Source organism: Triticum dicoccoides, chromosome 3B (genome assembly GCF_002162155.2).
Source record: "Triticum dicoccoides isolate Atlit2015 ecotype Zavitan chromosome 3B, WEW_v2.0, whole genome shotgun sequence".
In the NCBI taxonomy this organism is placed as follows: Eukaryota; Viridiplantae; Streptophyta; class Magnoliopsida; order Poales; family Poaceae; genus Triticum; species Triticum dicoccoides.
The window spans coordinates 241,903,003-241,924,562 of record NC_041385.1 but is presented as its reverse complement, the minus strand read 5'-3'; positions in this window follow the sequence as shown (position 1 = coordinate 241,924,562).

Below are 21,560 nucleotides of genomic sequence, written 5' to 3'. Positions count from 1 at the left end.
GTTTTCGGCTTTCTCTACTGAGGCATTTATCCGGATGAACTAGAAACACAATCGCAGTAGTTCTCCCTTTACTTCCTTAGCCAAACAATTGGAACGTAAGGTAGTAACCATAGGAGCCAGGCAACCCAACTATTGACCCCAGACATGATTAAGAGCCGATGCATATAATGCTATATTCGGGACGCCGAATTGTACTATAAAAGTGTTCAGACTTATGTCATTTTTAAGAAATGTAATCGGTTGAATGGAGCCCCTGGCGTTTTAAGTCGTGCCGAGGTGTACATGGCAATCAGACGAAAGAAAAGAGGGAATACAGAGTAGGAAATAAGCTAGTACCAAATAGGTTGGGCGAAAAACTGTTTCCATTATAGAATGATTGATACGTCAAAACGTATTTGTACAGATGATGCTATAAGCATCAAAGCTATTTTACAAGCCGAGAACAAGGGAAAACTGTGCACTGATACTAAAAAGGAAGAGGCGATCTTTGAAGATCCTTTAGATACTCTGCCGTACATCCGGCGCTTCTTTTCACCTTGGTATGTGATCCTTTGAGAGGATCAATGATCAGGTTCTCATAAGGGGTCGGGAAAAAGGGGCCCTTGGTACCATCAAAAGGTGATGTGGGTTTTAAGGAACCTGAAAAAAAAAGAAAATGAAAATAAGGAGAAAGAGGGTAAGAGGGTCCAGGTAGGGTCGAGCCGTATTGTGGACTTTATCTTTGATATGCCTCCATCTTTGCCCATGGTATCTTCAGTGCGTAGTTATGTGCACGCGGTACATATGCTGCAGTTCGGTTGGGCTGAGACAGAGGCCGAATTGCTAATCGAGCTCCTGACGAGCTGGACTGTCATTCTGCGGGCTAGTCCAGACTCGTTTGATAGGGTCCGGGGGCTTGACTGCCGATGTAGCGTTTGGCTTGATAAGGCCAACCTGTACTTCTGCTGCGAGGGTTGCGGTGTGTTCCTCAGTATGAAGGGAGCGATCCGTGTTTCCATGGACTATTATAACACCGTGTGGTCCTGACATCTTGAGTTTTAAATAGGCATAGTGCAGGACCGCATTGAAGCGGGCGAACACGGTTCGTCCGAGCAGTGCGTGATAGCCACTGCGGAAAGGGACGATGTCGATGAACAAGTCTTTGCTTTGGAAGTTGTCCGACGAACCGAAGAAGACCTCCAATGTGATTGAGCCCGTGCGGCGGGTCTCTACACTAGGTATTACTCCTTCAAAGTTAGTTTTGGTGGGCTTGATTCTCGACGAGTCAATACCCATTTTGCGGACTATGTCCTGATAGAGTGGGTTAAGACTGCTGCCACCGTCCATGAGGACTCTCGTGAGGTGGAATCCATCAATAATTGGGTCGAGGACCAACGCGGCTGAACCTCCATGACGGATACTGGTCGGATGGTCTCTACAATCAAAAGTGATCGGGCATGCTGACCATGGGTTGAATTTTGGGGCGACTGGCTCTATCGCATAGACGTCCCTTAACGCCCACTTGCGCTCCCTCTTGGGGATGCGTATATCATGTTCACTGTTTTGACCTCGGGGGGAAATTTCTTCTGTCCCCCCGTGTTCGGTGGGCGAGGCTCCTCATCGTCGTCCTCACTGGGCGACCCTTTCCCCTTATGCTCGATATTTAACTTACCAGCCTGTTTAAAGACCCAACAACTTCTGTTGGTATGGTTGGTGGGCTTGTCAGGGGTGCCGTGAATCTGGCAAGGTCGATCGAGTATTCGGTCCAGGCTAGATGAACCGTCTTTGTTTCTTTTGAATGGCTTGTTCCGCTGACCGGATTTGGAGCCACTGAATCCGGTGTTGACCGTCGTGTCTTCGACGTTGTCGTTGTTACTCTGACGCTTGTTTTTGTTGCATCGGGGCCTGCCGTTGCTATTTTTGGCTTCAGAAGTGCTAGGGTCGTTCGTACTGTTGCTACTACGGGCTTGTTGGAAATATGCCCTAGAGGCAATAATAAAAGCATTATTATTATATTTCCTTGTTCATGATAATTGTCTTTATTCATGCTATAATTGTGTTATCCGGAAAGCGTAATACATGTGTGAATAACAGACACCAACATGTCCCTAGTGAGCCTCTAGTTGACTAGCTCGTTGATCAACAGATAGTCATGGTTTCCTGACTATGGACACTGGATGTCATTGATAACGAGATCACATCATTGGGAGAATGATGTGATGGACGAAGACCCAATCCTAAACATAGCACAAGATCGTATAGTTCGTTTGCTAGAGTTTTCTAATGTCAAGTATCTATTCCTTTGACCATGAGATCGTGTAACTCCCGGATACCGTAGGAGTGCTTTGGGTATGCCAAACGTCACAACGTAACTGGGTGACTATAAAGGTAGACTACGGGTATCTCCGAAAGTGTCTGTTGGGTGACATGGATCAAGACTGGGATTTGTCACTCCGTATGACGGAGAGGTATCACTGGGCCCACTCGGTAATGCATCATCATAATGAGCTCAGAGTGACCAAGTGTCTGGTCACGGGATCATGCATTACGGTACGAGTAAAGTGACTTGCCGGTAACGAGATTGAACGAGGTATTGGGATACCGACGATCGAATCTCGGGCAAGTAACATATCCATAGACAAAGGGAATAGCGTACGGGATTGATTAAATCCTCGACATCGTGGTTCATCCGATGAGATCATCGTGGAGCATGTGGGAGCCAACATGGGTATCCAGATCCCGCTGTTGGTTATTGACCGGAGAGTCGTCTCGGTCATGTCTGCTTGTCTCCCGAACCCGTAGGGTCTACACACTTAAGGTTCGGTGACGCTAGGGTTATGAAGATATGTATATGCAGAAACCCGAATGTTGTTCGGAGTCCCGGATGAGATCCCGGACGTCACGAGGAGTTCCGGAATGGTCCGGAGGTAAAGAATTATATATAGGAAGTGCTATTTCGGGCATCGGGACAAGTTTCGGGGTTATCGGTATTGTACCGGGACCACCGGAAGGGTCCCGGGGGTCCACCGGGTGGGGCCACCTGTCCCGGGGGGCTACATGGGCTGAAATAGGAGGGAACCCAGCCCATAGTGGGCTGGGGCGCCACCCCCTATAGGCCCATGCGCCTAGGGTTCCACCAAGGAGGAGTCCTTGTGGTGGAAGGCACCCCTAGGTGCCTTGGGGGGGAGGGAAACCTCCCCTTGGCCGCCGCCCCCCCTAGTAGATGCCATCTACTAGGGCCGGCGCCCCCCCTGGCACCCCTATATATAGTGGGGGGGAGAGGAGGGATTACACACCAGCCCCTGGCGCCTCCATCTCCCCCAGTTACGTCTCTCCCTCGTAGTCTCGGCGAAGCCCTGCTGCTGTGACGCCCTGCATCCACCACCACGCCGTCGTGCTGCTGGATCTTCATCAACCTCTCCTCCCCCCTTGCTGGATCAAGAAGGAGGAGACGTCTCCCGTCCCGTACGTGTGTTGAACGCGGAGGTGCCGTCCGTTCGGCGCTGGTCATCGGTGATTTGAATCACGTCGAGTACGACTACATCATCACCGTTCTTTTGAACGCTTCCGTGCGCGATCTACAAAGGTATGTAGATGCATCTAATCACTCATTGCTAGATGAACTCCTAGATGATCTTGGTGAAACGAGTAGGAAAATTTTTGTTTTCTGCAACGTTCCCCAACAGTGGCATCATGAGCTAGGTCTATGCATAGTTCTTCTTGCGCGAGTAGAACACAATTTGTTGTGGGCGTAGATTTGTCAACTTTCTTGCCGTTACTAGTCCTTTCTTGCTTCAGCGGTATTGTGGGATGAAGCGGCCCGGACCAACCTTACACGTACGCTTACGTGAGACCGGTTCCACCAACTAACATGCACTAGTTGCATAAGGTGGCTGGCGGGTATCTGTCTCTCCTACTTTAGTTGGAGCGGAATCGATGAACAGGGTCCTTATGAAGGGTAAATAGAAGTTGACAAATCACGTTGTGGCTTTAACGTAGGTAAGAAAACGTTCTTGCTAGAACCCTAATTCAGCCACGTAAAACTTGCAACAACAATTAGAGGACGTCTAACTTGTTTTTGCAGCAAGTGGTTTGTGATATGATATGGCCAAAGTTGTGATGAATGATGAATGATCTATATGTGATGTATGAGATGTTCATGCTATTGTAATAGGAATCACGACTTGCATGTCGATGAATATGACAACCGGCAGGAGCCATAGGAGTTGTCTTTATTCTTTTATATGACCTGCGTGTCATCAAGAAACGCCATGTAAATTACTTTACTTTATTGCTAAACGCGTTAGCCATAGTAGTAGAAGTAATAGTTGGCGAGCAACTTCATGGAGACACGATGATGGAGATCATGATGATGGAGATCATGGTGTCAAGCCGGTGACAAGATGATCATGGAGCCCCAAGATGGAGATCAAAGGAGCTATGTGATATTGGCCATATCATGTCACGTTTATTATTTGATTGCATGTGATGTTTATCATGTTTTGCATCTTGTTTACTTAGAACGACGGTAGTAAATAAGGTGATCCCTCATACTAATTTCAAGAAGTGTTCCCCCTAACTGTGCACCGTTGCGACAGTTCGCTGTTTCAAAACACCACGTGATGATCGGGTGTTTTATTCAGACGTTCACATACAGCGGGTGTAAGACAGATTTACACATGCAAACACTTAGGTTGACTTGACGAGCCTAGCATGTACAGACATGGCCTCGGAACACGGAAGACCGAAAGGTCGAGCATGAGTCGTATAGAAGATACGATCAACATGAAGATGTTCACCGATGTTGACTAGTCCGTCTCACGTGATGATCGGACACGGTCTAGTTTAACTCGGATCATGTAATACTTAGATGACTAGAGGGATGTCTAATCTAAGTGGGAGTTCATTAATAATTTGATTAGTTGAACTTAATTATCATGAACTTAGTCTAAATATTTTACAATATGTCTTGTAGATTAAATGGCCAACGTAGTCCTCAACTTCAACGCGTTCCTAGAGAAAACCAAGCTGAAAGACGATGGCAGCAACTATACGGACTGGGTCCGGAACCTGAGGATCATCCTCATAGCTGCCAAGAAAGATTATGTCCTATAAGCACCGCTTGGTGACGCACCCGTTCTCCCTGCAGAACAAGATGTTATGAACGCTTGGCAGGCACGTTTCGATGACTACTCCCTCGTTCAGTGCGGCATGCTTTACAGCCTAGAGCCGGGGCTCCAAAAGCGTTTTGAGAGACATGGAGCATATGAGATGTTCGAAGAGCTGAAAATGGTTTTCCAAGCTCATGCCCGGGTCGAGAGATATGAAGTCTCCGACAAATTCTTCAGCTGTAAGATGGAGGAAAACAGTTCTGTCAGTGAGCACATACTCACTATGTCTGGGTTGCATAACCGCTTGACTCAGCTGGGAGTTAATCTCCCGGATGATGCGGTCATTGACAGAATCCTCCAGTCGCTTCCACCAAGCTATAAGAGCTTTGTGATGAACTTCAATATGCAGGGGATGGAAAAGACCATTCCTGAAGTATTTGCTATGCTGAAATCAGCAGAGGTAGAAGTCAGGAAGGAACATCAAGTGTTGATGGTCAATAAAACCACTAAGTTCAAGAAAGGCAAGGGTAAAAAGAACTTCAAGAAGGACGGCAAGGAGGTTGCCGCGCCCGGCAAGCAAGCTGCCGGGAAGAAGCCAAAGAATGGACCCAAGCCCGAGACTGAGTGCTTTTATTGCAAGGGAAGCGGTCACTGGAAGCGGAACTGCCCTAAGTACTTAGCGGATAAGAAGGCCGGCAAAACAAAAGGTATATGTGATATACATGTAATTGATGTGTACCTTACTAGTGCCCGTAGTAGCTCCTGGGTATTTGATACCGGTGCAGTTGCTCATATTTGTAACTCAAAGCAGGGGCTGCGGAATAAACGGAAACTGGCAAAGGACGAGGTGACGATGCGCGTCGGGAATGGTTCCAAGGTCAATGTGATCGCCGTCGGCACGCTACCTCTGCATCTCCCTTCGGGATTAGTTTTAAACCTTAATAATTGTTATTTAGTGCCAGCTTTGAGCATGAACATTGTATCAGGATCTCGTTTAATTCGAGATGGCTACTCTTTTAAATCTGAGAATAATGGTTGTTCCATTTTTATGAGAGATATGTTTTATGGTCATGCTCCTATGGTGAATGGTTTATTCTTTATGAATCTCGAACGTGATGCTACACATGTTCATAATGTGAGTACCAAAAGAAGTAAGGTTGATAATGATAGTCCCACATACCTGTGGCACTGCCGCCTTTGTCACATAGGTGTCAAACGCATGAAGAAGCTCCATGCTGATGGACTTTTAGAGTCTCTTGATTATGAATCATTTGACACATGCGAACCATGCCTTATGGGTAAAATGACCAAGACTCCGTTCTCAGGAACAATGGAGCGAGCAACCGACTTATTGGAAATCATACATACTGATGTGTGCGGTCCAATGAGTGTTGAGGCTCGCGGTGGCTATCGTTATGTTCTCACCCTCACTGATGATTTAAGTAGGTATGGGTATATCTACTTAATGAAACACAAGTCTGAAACCTTTGAAAAGTTCAAGGAATTTCAGAGTGAGGTTGAAAATCAACGTGACAGGAAAATCAAGTTTCTACGATCAGATCGTGGAGGAGAATACTTGAGTCACGAGTTTGGGGCACACTTAAGAAAATGTGGAATAGTTTCACAACTCACGCCGCCTGGAACACCTCAGCGTAATGGTGTGTCCGAACATCGTAATCGCACTCTGTTAGATATGGTGCGATCTATGATGTCTCTTACCGATTTACCGCTTTCTTTTTGGGGCTATGCTTTAGAGACTGCCGCATTCACTTTAAATAGGGCTCCGTCGAAATCCGTTGAGACGACACAGTATGAATTATGGTTTGGGAAGAAACCTAAGCTGTCGTTTCTAAAAGTTTGGGGATGCGATGCTTATGTTAAGAAACTTCAACCTGAAAAGCTCGAACCCAAGTCGGAAAAATGCGTCTTCATAGGATACCCAAAAGAAACTATTGGGTACACCTTCTACCTCAGATCCGAAGGCAAGATCTTTGTTGCCAAGAATGGGTCCTTTCTGGAGAAAGAGTTTCTCTCGAAAGAAGTAAGTGGGAGGAAAGTAGAGCTTGATGAAGTATTACCTCTTGAACCAGAAAATGGCGCAACTCAAGAAAATGTTCCTGAGGTGCCTGCACCGACTAGAGAGAAAGTTAATGACAATGATCAAGATACTTCTGATCAAGCCCCTACTGAAATTCGAAGGTCCACAAGGACACGTTCCGCACCAGAGTGGTACGGCAACCCTGTCTTGGAAATCATGCTGTTAGACAACGGTGAACCTCTGAACTATGAAGAAGCGATGGCGGGCCCGGATTCCGACAAATGGCTAGAAGCCATGAAATCCAAGATAGGATCCATGTATGAAAACAAAGTATGGACTTTGACTGACTTGCCCATTGAGCGGCGAGCCATAGAAAATAAATGGATCTTTAAGAGGAAGACAGACGCGGATGGTAATGTGACCATCTATAAAGCTCGGCTTGTCGCTAAGGGTTATCGACAAGTTCAAGGGGTTGACTACGATGAGACTTTCTCACCGGTAGCGAAGCTGAAGTCCGTCCGAATCATGTTAGCAATTGCCGCATTCTATGATTACGAAATATGGTAAATGGACGTCAAAACGGCATTCCTTAATGGTTTCCTTAAGGAAGAATTGTATATGATGCAGCTGGAAGGTTTTGTCGATCCTAAGAATGCTGACAAAGTGTGCAAGCTCCAACGCTCGATTTATGGGCTGGTGCAAGCATCTCGGAGTTGGAACATTCGCTTTAATGAGATGATCAAAGCGTTTGGGTTTACACAGACTTATGGAGAAGCCTGCGTTTACAAGAAAGTGAGTGGGAGCTCTGTAGCATTTCTCATATTATATGTAGATGACATACTTTTGATGGGAAATGATATAGAACTCTTGGACAGCATCAAGGCCTACTTGAATAAAAGTTTTTCAATGAAGGACCTTGGAGAAGCTGCTTATATATTAGGCATCAAAATCTATAGAGATAGATCTAGACGCCTCATAGGTCTTTCACAAAGCACATACCTTGATAAGATATTGAAGAAGTTCAATATGGATCAATCCAAGAAGGGGTTCTTGCCTGTGTTACAAGGTACGAAATTGAGCTCAGCTCAATGTCCGACCACGGCAGAAGATATAGAAGAGATGAGCGTCATCCCCTATGCCTCAGCCATAGGTTCTATTATGTATGCCATGCTGTGTACCAGACCTGATGTTAACCTTGCCGTCAGTTTGGTAGGAAGGTACCAAAGTAATCCCGGCAAGGAACACTGGACAGCGGTCAAGAATATCCTGAAGTACCTGAAAAGGACTAAGGAAATGTTTCTCGTTTATGGAGGTGACGAAGAGCTCGTCGTAAAGGGTTACGTCGACGCTAGCTTCGACACAGATCTGGATGACTCTAAGTCACAAACCGGATACGTGTATATTTTGAATGGTGGGGCAGTAAGTTGGTGCAGTTGCAAGCAAAGCGTCGTGGCGGGATCTACATGTGAAGCGGAGTACATGGCAGCCTCGGAGGCAGCACATGAAGCAATATGGGTGAAGGAGTTCATCACCGACCTAGGAGTCATACCCAATGCGTCGGGGCCGATCAAGCTCTTCTGTGACAACACTGGAGCTATTGCACTTGCCAAGGAGCCCAGGTTTCACAAGAAGACAAGGCACATCAAGCGTCGCTTCAACTCCATTCGTGAAAATGTTCAAAATGGAGACATAGAGATTTGTAAAGTACATACGGACCTGAATATAGCAGATCCGTTGACTAAACCTCTCCCTAGAGCAAAACATGATCAACACCAGAATTCCATGGGTGTTCGATTCATCACAATGTAACTAGATTATTGACTCTAGTGCAAGTGGGAGACTGTTGGAAATATGCCCTAGAGGCAATAATAAAAGCATTATTATTATATTTCCTTGTTCATGATAATTGTCTTTATTCATGCTATAATTGTGTTATCCGGAAATCGTAATACATGTGTGAATAACAGACACCAACATGTCCCTAGTGAGCCTCTAGTTGACTAGCTCGTTGATCAACAGATAGTCATGGTTTCCTGACTATGGACACTGGATGTCATTGATAACGAGATCACATCATTGGGAGAATGATGTGATGGACGAAGACCCAATCCTAAACATAGCACAAGATCGTATAGTTCGTTTGCTAGAGTTTTCTAATGTCAAGTATCTATTCCTTTGACCATGAGATCGTGTAACTCCCGGATACCGTAGGAGTGCTTTGGGTATGCCAAACGTCACAACGTAACTGGGTGACTATAAAGGTAGACTACGGGTATCTCCGAAAGTGTCTGTTGGGTGACATGGATCAAGACTGGGATTTGTCACTCCGTATGACGGAGAGGTATCACTGGGCCCACTCGGTAATGCATCATCATAATGAGCTCAGAGTGACCAAGTGTCTGGTCACGGGATCATGCATTACGGTACGAGTAAAGTGACTTGCTGGTAACGAGATTGAACGAGGTATTGGGATACCGACGATCGAATCTCGGGCAAGTAACATATCCATAGACAAAGGGAATAGCGTACGGGATTGATTAAATCCTCGACATCGTGGTTCATCCGATGAGATCATCGTGGAGCATGTGGGAGCCAACATGGGTATCCATATCCCGTTGTTGGTTATTGACCGGAGAGTCGTCTCGGTCATGTCTGCTTGTCTCCCGAACCCGTAGGGTCTACACACTTAAGGTTCGGTGACGCTAGGGTTATGAAGATATGTATATGCAGAAACCCGAATGTTGTTCGGAGTCTCGGATGAGATCCCGGACGTCACGAGGAGTTCCGGAATGGTCCGGAGGTAAAGAATTATATATAGGAAGTGCTATTTCGGGCATCGGGACAAGTTTCGGGGTTATCGGTATTGTACCGGGACCACCGGAAGGGTCCCGGGGGTCCACCGGGTGGGGCCACCTGTCCCGGGGGGCTACATGGGCTGAAATAGGAGGGAACCCAGCCCATAGTGGGCTGGGGCGCCACCCCCTATAGGCCCATGCGCCTAGGGTTCCACCAAGGAGGAGTCCTTGTGGTGGAAGGCACCCCTAGGTGCCTTGGGGGGGAGGGAAACCTCCCCTTGGCCGCCGCCCCCCCTAGTAGATGCCATCTACTAGGGCCGGCGCCCCCCTGGCACCCCTATATATAGTGGGGGGGAGAGGAGGGATTACACACCAGCCCCTGGCGCCTCCATCTCCCCCCGTTACGTCTCTCCCTCGTAGTCTCGGCGAAGCCCTGCTGCTGTGACACCCTGCATCCACCACCACGCCGTCGTGCTGCTGGATCTTCATCAACCTCTCCTCCCCCCTTGCTGGATCAAGAAGGAGGAGACGTCTCCCGTCCCGTACGTGTGTTGAACGCGGAGGTGCCGTCCGTTCGGCGCTGGTCATCGGTGATTTGAATCACGTCGAGTACGACTACATCATCACCGTTCTTTTGAACGCTTCCGTGCGCGATCTACAAAGGTATGTAGATGCATCTAATCACTCGTTGCTAGATGAACTCCTAGATGATCTTGGTGAAACGAGTAGGGAAATTTTTGTTTTCTGCAACGTTCCCCAACAGGGCTAGCCATCTATCTTCGCCCGCGCAAAAGCGGGTCATGAGTGTTGTGAGGGCTGCCATGGACTTCGGCTTCTCTTGGCCGAGGTGTTGGGCGAGCCATTCGTCGCGAATGCTGTGTTTAAAGGCTACTAGAGCCTCGGCGTCCGGACAATCAACAATTTGGTTCTTTTTAATTAGGAACCAGGTCCATAATTTTCTGGCTGACTCTCTGGGATGCTGGACTATGTGCCTGAGGTCATCGGCATCCGAAGGCCGGATGTAAGTGCCTTGGAAGTTGTCTCTAAAGGCATCTTCCAAGTCTTCCCAGCTTCCAATAGAGTTTTCTGGGAGGCTGTTTAACCAGTGCCGAGCTGGTCCCCTAAGTTTTAGGGGGAGGTACTTGATGGCATGTAAATCATCACCGCGGGCCATGTGAATGTGGAGAATAAAGTCTTCAATCCAAACTCCGGGATCTGTTGTGCCATCGTATGATTCAATGTTCACGGGTTTAAACCCTTCTGGGAACTGGTGCTCCATCACCTCATCGGTGAAGCATAGGGGGTGTGCAACCCCTCTGTATCGGGCAACGTCACAACGCAGTTCGGATGAAGTCTCTATGCGGTTTTTGGCCGGGGTGAGGTTGTGCTTGTCGCGCCAAGCCTGATGGTCGTCTTCTCGCACTGGGGTACGCCCCCTTGATCCATAGATTTATCTGGTCTGACCGGCTCTATTATCCAGGTCCTGTCGTAGGTCATAAGTGTATCCTGCAGCCGCTATCTCTCTACCTTTATGGCGGGGTGGTGCGGGCTGGTGTTCGGCCTGAGTTGCCGCTCTGTCCCGGCCATGTGGTGGTCAGTTAGGTCCGTCGGCAGCGTTACGCGTTGGCGGTGTAGGCTCTGGGGCCTCATCGTTGAATTGGGCTAGCAGCTTGCGCTTCAGGTAACTCTTAGTTGGGCGTTCGAGGTTGTATTCCTTGGCTGCCCGGACATTATTCCATCTGCCATTGAGCAAGTCCTGATCATCTTGAAGCTGCTGCTACTTCTTTTTCAGGCTTCTTGCCATGGCTATTAGCCGACACTTAAAGCGCTCTTGTTTGAGGGGTTCCTCTAGTACAATGAAGTCTTTGTCGCTGAGGCTCTCATCCTCTTCGGAGATCGGTAGGTAGTTAATGTCCTCCGAGCCCTCGTTCCCGACAGGATCGTCGAGGTTAACTTACCCATCCTCCCAATCATCCTGTTCGGATGTTGGCTCGATAGGGGCTTCTTGGTCTTCGGTGTTCTCTGGTTTATTATTGTCTTCGGTGCCGGTATTGCTGCCTTTTTTGCGGCGCAATTTCGAGCAGCGTCGCTGACGTCGACGCTTTGGTGGTGCCTCAGAAGGCTTGTCCTCGACGGGACCCTTCCCCCCGTCATCGTCATACTCTTTGGGTGTGTCCACCATGTACACATCATATGTGGAAGTGGTCGTCCAGTGTCCGATGAACGAAGAGGGCTGGCTTTGCTCCTCTTCGGCATCGTCGTCCATACCGTCGACGTCTTCGGAGGCGTAGTCGAGCATGTCGGTCAAGTCTTCGACTGTGGCTATGAAGTGGGTGGTGGGTGGGACGTAAAATTCCCTGCTCTCGGCCCCTAGTATGGGCTGGGTGTAGTTCGGCAGTGATTCTTCTGCAATGGCGAGAAGTCGCATTAAGTCCAGGGCTTCATTTAAAAGCGAGGTTTGGACGGGGAAGCGAGAGTCAGTGGAGTTGGTGTAAGGATCGATATAGTTGACTAGAGGGGGGTGAATAGGCAACTAACAATTTTTAGCTTTTCATTACCAAATTAAACTTTGCATCAAAGTAGGTTGTCTAAATATGCAACTAGGTGAACAACCTATATGATGCAACAACAATAAGTGCACAAGCAAGCAAGGGATACAACACAAAAAGATTGCACAAGTAAAGGCACGAGATAACCAAGAGTGGAGCCGATGGAGATGAGGATGTGTTACCGAAGTTCCTTCCTTTTGAGGGGAAGTACGTCTCCGTTAGAGCGGTGTGGAGGCACAATGCTCCCCAAGAAGCCACTAGGGCCACCGTATTCTCCTCACGCCCTCACACAATGCGAGATGTCGTGATTCCACTATTGGTGCCCTTGAAAGCGGCGACTGAACCTTTACAAACAAGGTTGGGGCTATCTCCACAACTTAATTGGAGGCTCCCAATGACACCACGAAGCTTCACCACAATGGACTATGGCTCCGAGGTGACCTCAACCGTCTAGGGTGCTCAAACACCCAAGAGTAACAAGATCTGCTAGGGATTAGTTGGGGAATCAAATTTCTCTTGGTGGAAGTGTAGATCGGGGCCTTCTCAACCTATCCCGAGCAAATCAACAAGTTTGATTGGCTAGGGAGAGAGATCGGGCGAAAATGGAGCTTGGAGCAACAATGGAGCTTTTGGGGAAGAGGTAGGTCAACTTTGGGGAAGAGACCCCTTTATATAGTGGGGGGGACAATCCAACCATTACCCCCCAAGCAGCCCCGCAGAGAGCGGTACTACCGCTTGGGTGGGCGGTACTACCGCTGAGCCAGCGGTACTACCGTCCCACCTAGCGGTACTACCGCGCACATGAGGGGAGCAAGGTCCTGGACCCAGAGCGGTACTACCGCGGTGGTAAGGGCGGTACTACCGCTTGGGAGCGGTACTACCGCCACTACTGCCGCAGCTAGTGCCGCAGAAGCCGACATGAGAAAAGGAGGCCTCGAGTCGAGGCGGTAGTAGCCCGGAGCCTCAACGGTACTATGGCGGAAGACAGCAAGCGGTACTACCGCTGAGGAGAGGTACTACCGCTTGATGTGCTTCGGCGGTACTACCGCTGTGGCCCGCGGTACTACCGCTGGGACCAGACAGAGAAAACAAAGAGGGGGAGGAGAGCCCCAGAGAAGCGGGAAGGATCAGCGGGTGCGATAAGGATGTGTACGTGTTGATTCCACCCTAGCCTTACCAAAGCGGATCCCCTCTTGATAGTACGGTGACTCCTACGCAACTAGTCCACCAACAGAGAAACGAAAGAGCTGCACTGTCTTGAATAAAACACCGAGGGGAGGGAACCGTCTCGTGCCAAAGGATGAATCTCTGAAAATCTCAACGCACACGATTAGTCCGCAAAAGCATTTTCATCAATCACCAAAACACCTTGGGGATAAATATGCCCTTACAATCTCCCCCTTTTTGGTGGATTGATGACAATATGGGATTTGCACAAACAGGAAGAGACATAGGATATGCGCAAAACCCCCACAACTCTAAAATGTAGACGGGCTCCCCCTAGATGTGTGCTATCTAGATAAGTGCTTTGGACTGCGCGGCGCACATACTAGGATCAACGCTCCCCCTACAATTTAGAGACCAACAACCTAAGCAGGATATATGAGAGCATAATATATAACAGGATAAGCATGCGACTCATAAGATACCGAAGGACTAAATAAACAGAGATAATGATAATGATAATAAAGATAAGGTAGCATATGTCTCACACCATATGTTTGGAACTTAGGCCTCACTAGCAGAAAACCAAACAAAGCAAACGGCGAGAAAACACACCACAAAGACACACTCGCAAATCAGACAACGACAACGACACAAATCACAAATCCCTAAACTCTCTCCCCCTTTGGCATCGAGACAACAAAAAGAGAAGGAGTGTTGCTACGGCTCCAGGTGATAGCAAGCGAGGGTCTCGCACATCATATCCCAGCGGGATCGTCTGCACCGCCGTCGTTGGTCGGGAACTGCTCGGCGTCAGAATCTATCCACAGGCAGTGCTGCTGAATCCACTCCTCCTCCTCAGTAAGCTGGTCCTCAGATCCACTGTTAACGGTGGCACCCAACTGATGCATGAGCTCCTTGTGACGTCCCCTGGCCTTCTTCTCAGCCACATAAGTCATGTATTGACCGTGAGACTCCATGCAGAACAACTTCTTTTCTTCTTGAGCTTGAGCTTCTTTGCCCAAGAGGGCTCTGCCCCAGAAGGCTCATAGTCATCGTCATCCTAAGCCTCAGCCTCGTCGGTCTCCATGGCAGCAGCAGAATAAGTACCCCCAGATATAGGGACCTGAGTGCCCCAGTTGTCCTTCTTCCTCAGACGCTTGATCTCATGAGACACCAACTCTCCAGTCTCTAGCATAACCTTGGGATAGACCTGACCCCAGGCCTTCTCAATGAGCAGCATGATGAACGGACCATAGATCGGGCACTTGCGCTCAGAGATAGCAGATAAGAGCTCAGACCACATAACATGAGAAATGTCCAGGGACTCGCCAGTGTTCGCTTCCTTCTCATGCTGGCAGAAGAGAAGCATGTCCACGAGATAGGAGTGAACCATATCCAGATTCCCGATGCGAGGGAAAAGAGTCTCATGGAAGACACGGTGAATAATGTCCAGAAAGGCAGGCAGCTCAGATGTCTCCTTCTTAGTCTCAGGGTTGATCGTCAGCATGCAGTAGGGCCAGAGAGTTTGCTTGTGAGTGGAGGTTGTGTTGCGGTGAGGGCGAAATCCGACAGGAGTCTCAAGCCCGTGATCTTCCACCCCAAGTAACTCCATGAATGCCTTCCACTTGACAGAAAGCAACTTGCCATTGGTCATCCAAGTCAGAGTCCTGTCCTGATCAGTCCCTAGATGTACAGTGGCATAGAATTGAGCCACAATATCTGCATCATAGTCCTTGTTGAATTGCATGATTCTGAGAATGTTCAGCTGAGTGCACATCTGAAGAGCTTCACCAAAGTACTCAGAATCTTTCTCCATATAGTCCGTGTTGATGGAGCGCACATCAACATAGAGATTCTTCTTGGCCTTGAGCACATCAAAGAAGATGGCAGACTGAAAGCGGTTCCAGAACGGATGGTTGACCAATGTGGGTTATTGGTCTACATCATAAGGGTTGCGGCGACGCCTTGCCCAGAACTCCTTGGCATTCATTTGAGGCATGGTTTTGCCCGTTGGCTTCGGCTTGACAGCAGACTTCTTCTTGAGTTGAGGTGGAGGTGGAGCACTAGGGGAACCTCCTGCTGACTCAGATGTGCGGTAGCGCTTCGACGTGGCACGACCGGGGTTGACACGGCGAGCTTGATGCTCAGGAAGTTCATCACCTGGAACCAAACACAAGAACACGCAAAACAACCAGAAAGAATGAGCATAAGCCACCAAACACAACAAAAAGGATCAATGAATGGTAGGAACATGATGGAACTTGGCAGGCAGCGGTAGTACCGCGACCTAGAGGCAGCAGTACCGCTGCAAGCGGTAGTACCGCTCCAATCAGAGCGGTAGTACCACTCGAAGCGGGGAAACAGTGGTTTCCTACTGCCGTGGTCAGATCCGGCACTACCGGCCTACCAAATTCAAAAATACTCCTACCAAACACTAATCCAAAACGTCTAGTTGCCTTCTCCCCCTACTCAAGCCTAGATTTAGCCAAAAATCTAGAGATGCAACCACTATTGCCCCTAAGATGCTAGATCTGAAATCTAGACAAAAACAGAGAGGGAACGGGGGCAATACCGGCATCCATGGAAAGAGGATGAGGTGGGGATCGACTCCACCGAAGGAAATGGAGAGGGACGCCCCGGAGAAGAAGATCCGCCGGAGCCCTCCCACGACGAGACGTTGCTGGAGAGATGAAGAGGAGTAAGGGGGCGAAGCGAATGGGTATGGGGGAGAAGAAACCTCCCCCTGCCCTGATATAACCCCCTGATCCCGCCCCGCAGCGGTAGTACCGCGCTGGTGGGCGGTAGTACCGCTTATAAGCGGTAGTACCGCCCAGCACGCCATGACAACTAGACAAAACGACTAAGCTAAAAAAAGAGAAGAACCAACGGCAAAACGACTAGGCAACAAACACACTAGCAAGGGGCCAAGACACACCTCTTCAAGAGAGGGCGGTGGCCGAGGCCACCTATGTTTGAGTCAAGAAGTATGGCACCGCGAAAATTTTAACCTTGGGCCCATGACCAAAACTCGTCCTTGAAGCACAAGTACCATCGAAGATGGTTAAAGTGAAAGACTTGATCAATTTATGCATAATGGGGAGAGGGAGAGTTCATTGAGAGAACAACACTCCCCCTATGTCCATGCCTACACCTAAACTAGACAACATGTTGAATGTGGTGGGATGTGCATGGGTTCAAGATACATTGCTCGAATCAATGATATTTAGCTCATGCCTTAACTCGCGAAATCTTGCTTCATCCAAGGGCTTAGTGAAAATATCTGCAAGGTTATCATTATGTTGACATACTTGAGCTCGATCTCCCCTCGCCTAATGTGATCCCGGATGAAGTGATACCGAATCTCAATATGCTTCGTCTTGAAATGTTGCACCGGGTTGAGAGAAATCTTGATGGCACTTTCATTATCACACCAAAGAGGCACTTTGTCACAAATGACACCATACTCCTTTAAAGTTTGCCTCATCCATAGGAGTTGTGCACAGCAACTACCGACTGCCACATATTCCGCTTCGATGGACGAGAGACACACAACTTTGCTTCTTGGAAGACCAACTCACCAAAGAGCAACCAAGAAATTGGCACCCTCCGGAAGTGGACTTCCTATCCACTTTGTGTCCCCCCAATCGGAATCCGTATATCCTTCAAGCTTGAAGTTTGCTCCTCTTGGGTACCATAAGCCAAAGTTTGGGGTATGAGCCAAATATCGAAAGATTCGCTTGACCGCCACATAGTGGCTTTCCTTCGGTGCGGCTTGAAACCATGCACATATTCCCACACTCAACATGATATCCGGTCTAGATGCACAAAGGTAAAGCAAGGAGACAATCATGGAGCGATATACCTTTTGATCCACCGCTTTACCATTGGGATCAATGTCAAGTTGGCACTTGGTAGGCATTGGAGTAGAAGCCGGATTGACATCACTTAGCTTGAATATTTTTAGCATGTCTTGAGTGTATTTGGCTTGGTTGATGAAGGTACCTTCTCTTCTTTGTTTGATATCAAGACCAAGGAAGAACTTCAACTCTCCCATTGAAGACATCTTGAACTTAGAGGTCATGAGAGCGGCAAATTCCTCATTGAAAGCTTTGTTAGGGGAACCAAAGATAATATCATCAACATATAGTTGGCATACAAACAATTCCCCTTTGACCTTCTTAGTAAAAAGAGTGGGATCGATTTGCCCAACCTCAAATCCACGATCTTGTAACAACTCGGTAAGGTGGTCATACCACGCACGTGGGGCTTGTTTAAGGCCATAGAGTGCCTTATCGAGTTGATACACATGATTCGGGAAGTAGGGATCCTCGAACCCGGGAGGTTGCTTGACATAAACCAACTCATTAATAGGACCATTAAGAAAAGCACTTTTCACATCCATTTGTTATAATTTAAAGTTGTGATGGGAAGCATAAGCAATCAACAAACGAATGGATTCAAGGCGAGCAACGGGAGCAAAGGTTTCACCGTAGTCGATACCCTCGACTTGGAAGTAGCCTTGTGCTACCAATCTTGCCTTGTTGCGAATGATGTTCCCATGAGCATCTTGCTTGTTCTTGAAAATCCACTTGGTTCCAATGATGTTGTGGTTCCCCGACAGCCTTGGCACCAATCTCCACACCTTGTTGTACTCGAAGTTGTTGAGTTCTTCATGCATGGAATTGAGCCAATCCGAATCTTCGAGCGCCTCATAGACCTTTTGTGGTTCCACACAAGAGACAAACGCGTGATGTTCACAATAGTTTGCTAATTGTCTATGAGTGCTTACCCACTTTCTTAGGCTTCCAACCACGTTCTCCATGAGATGACCTTGGGTGGTGAGCTTGGAAGCAATCTTCATGGCACGACGTTCTAATTCCTCCTCGGATGTGGAGGGAGGAGGATTAACTTGATTATCTTGAGCGCCGTCATGAGCTCGTTCTAGATCTTGAGCTTGCTCTTGATCTTAAACTTGCTCGAGGGGGAGAGCTTGACCTTGGGCATCATTTGGTGGTTCACCACCATCTTGAGGTTGATCTTGCCCTTGGTCTTGTTCACGAGGTTGAGGGCCTTCACTTTGTTCTTCGGAAGCATGTGGGTCTTGGGTTGGTGATGGATCCACTTGAGTGGAGCATTGTCCTTCTCCTTCTGCCACAAGGGGTTCCTCAATGGGTAGGATATGACCCACACCCATTCTTCTTATGGCTTGGGGAGGAATTTCATCACCTACATCACAAGTACCACTTTGCTCCACTTGGGAGCCGTTATTTTTGTCAAACTCCACATTACACGTCTCCTCAATGAGTCTGGTGGACTTGTTGAGGACACGGTAAGCATGAGAGTTTGTAGCATAACCAACAAATATGCCCTCATAAGCTCTAGCCTCAAATTTAGACAAACTAACACCTTTCTTGAGAATGAAACACTTACACCCGAACACCCGGAAGTACTTGAGGTTGGGCTTGTTACCGGTAAGTATTTCATAAGGAGTCTTGTTCAAGCCTTTGCGGAGATAGACCCAATTTGATGCATGACATGCTGTGTTGATGGCTTCAGCCCAAAAGTTGTATGGAGACTTGAACTCCGCCATCATGGTCTTTGCCACATCCATCAACGCCCGGTTCTTCCTCTCCGCGACACCATTTTGTTGAGGGGTATAGGGTGCAGCATATTGATGCTTGATCCCCTCATCACTAAGAAACTCATCCAAGGCATAGTTCTTGAACTAGATGCCGTTGTCACTTCTTATTATCAAGATCTTTGCATCATGTTGATGTTGAGCTTCATTTGCAAAGTCGATGACGGTTTGTTGAGTTTCACTCTTCCTCTTGAAGAAATATACCCAAGTGTATCTTGAATAATCATCCACAATCACCAAGCAATACTTTCTACCCCCAAGACTATCAAAGGATGGAGGCCCAAAGTGGTCCATGTGAAGGAGATCCAAGGGTCTTGGAGTAGATGATAGTCGTGGGAGGGTGAGCCTTCTCATGAAGCTTTCCTTTGATACACGCACTGCAAGCATGATCTTTGGAAAAACTAACATTTGTTAGTCCACGGACATGGTCCCCCTTGAGAAGACTTTGCAAAGATCTCATATTGACGTGGGATAAACGGCAATGCCAAAGCCATCCCACATCAACTTTAGCCATTAGGCATGTCGCGGTCTTAGTGGGTCGCTCCGAAAAGTTAATCACATAGAGACCATTCTCGACATGCCCAACAAAGGCTACTTTAAGAGTCTTGCTCCACAAGAGGGCCACGGTATCAATATCAAAGAAAGTGGCAAAGCCCATGAGTGCAAGTTGACGAACGGAAAGTAAATTGTATGCAAGGGACTCAACAAGCATGACTTTCTCGATTGTTAGATCATGAGAAATGACAACCTTGCCAAGACCCAATACCTTATAAGATGAGGCATCACCCCACTCGACATTGGTGGGCATAGATGGGATCTTTTGCACGTCCACCACCAAGTCCTTGCTCCCGATCATATGATTTGTTGCTCCACTATTGAGCAACCATGATCCCCCACCGGAAGCAAACACCTACAAGAGATCAATGCTTGGTTTTAGGTACGCATTTAGTAATGGGTCCTTTGATGTTAGTAACAAGGGTCTTAGGAACCCAAATAGACCATTCAATGTACTCATAAGGAGAACCAACAAATTTAGCATAAACATGCCCATCACTAGCACGGCACAACACATAAGAAGGGTTAAAGTCGTCGGCTTTGTTGGAGGAGGTGGTTTTGCCCTTTTTGACATCAACACCCTTCACATTGTTCTTCTTCTCCTTAGGAGCACCCTCTCCCTCTTTCACAAAGGTTTGCTTGAGAGGAGGAGGTCGTTTGGTCTTGTCGTTCTTCTTCTTGTTCTTGGACTTGGGTGCGAACCCAGTTCCCTCCTTGGCCACAACTTCCTTTTGATTGCTCAAAAGGTCGTTGAGGTTCTTCTCACCTTAAATGCATGTCACAAGGCCTTTCTCAAGTTGATCCTTCAATTTGGCATTCTCCTCCACAAGATGCACATGCTCACAACACGGGTTAGTGGCATATGCATTATCAATTAATACCATATGAGGAAAGGTGGCCTTTTCCTTGGTTAGCTTAACATGGAGTTGAGCATGAGACTCCTTGAGGTTTGCATGAGCACCCTTCAAGACCTTGTGGGCCTTGTCAAGTACATCAAACTCCTCCTTGAGTCTAGCATGATCAACCCCAAGTTTAGCCTTCTCGGAAGTTAGCACACAAGACACAACAAGAGCATGATCAAGATCTTTCTTTAACTTGGCATGGTCATCGTTGTGTGACTCCTCAAAAGCCAAACGATGCCCACGCTCTTCCTCAAGAGCATTAGAGAGATCCAATATCTCATCGGCATAGTCACGACTATGACCTTCCATCTTAGAGATGGTTTCTTCATGAGCCTCGATCATGTCATTGGCTTCACCAAGTTGTTCCAAGAGAGCAACAAACTGCTTTGTGGATTTGCCCTTGAGCTTACTCATAAAAGACTCAAATTCATTTACTTCCTCATTAGACCCCTCACTTTCATCAATGCCATTCGTCAAAGAGGGATTAGTAATGATGGTGGTTTTGATGTTGGGGTTACCTTGTTGGTGGCTTTAGCCATGAGGCACTTGGCGGTGATGTTCTCGTTGGGTGAATCGAAGAGAGACATCCGGGGAGTTGTGGCAATGGCAACGGATGCCATAGCCATTGCTTCACTATCTTCATCATCATCGTCATCCTCATGGTATTCTTCTTGAACCACCAATCCTCGAGTAGGAGTCTTCTTGGTGAAGTTGTTCTTGTTGGGGAAGGACTTGGCTTTGTCTTTTCGGATGAGCTTGCCACCATTGTATTCCCGCTTCTCGTAAGGACAATCCGCAATGAAATGGCTCACATTGCCACAGTTGT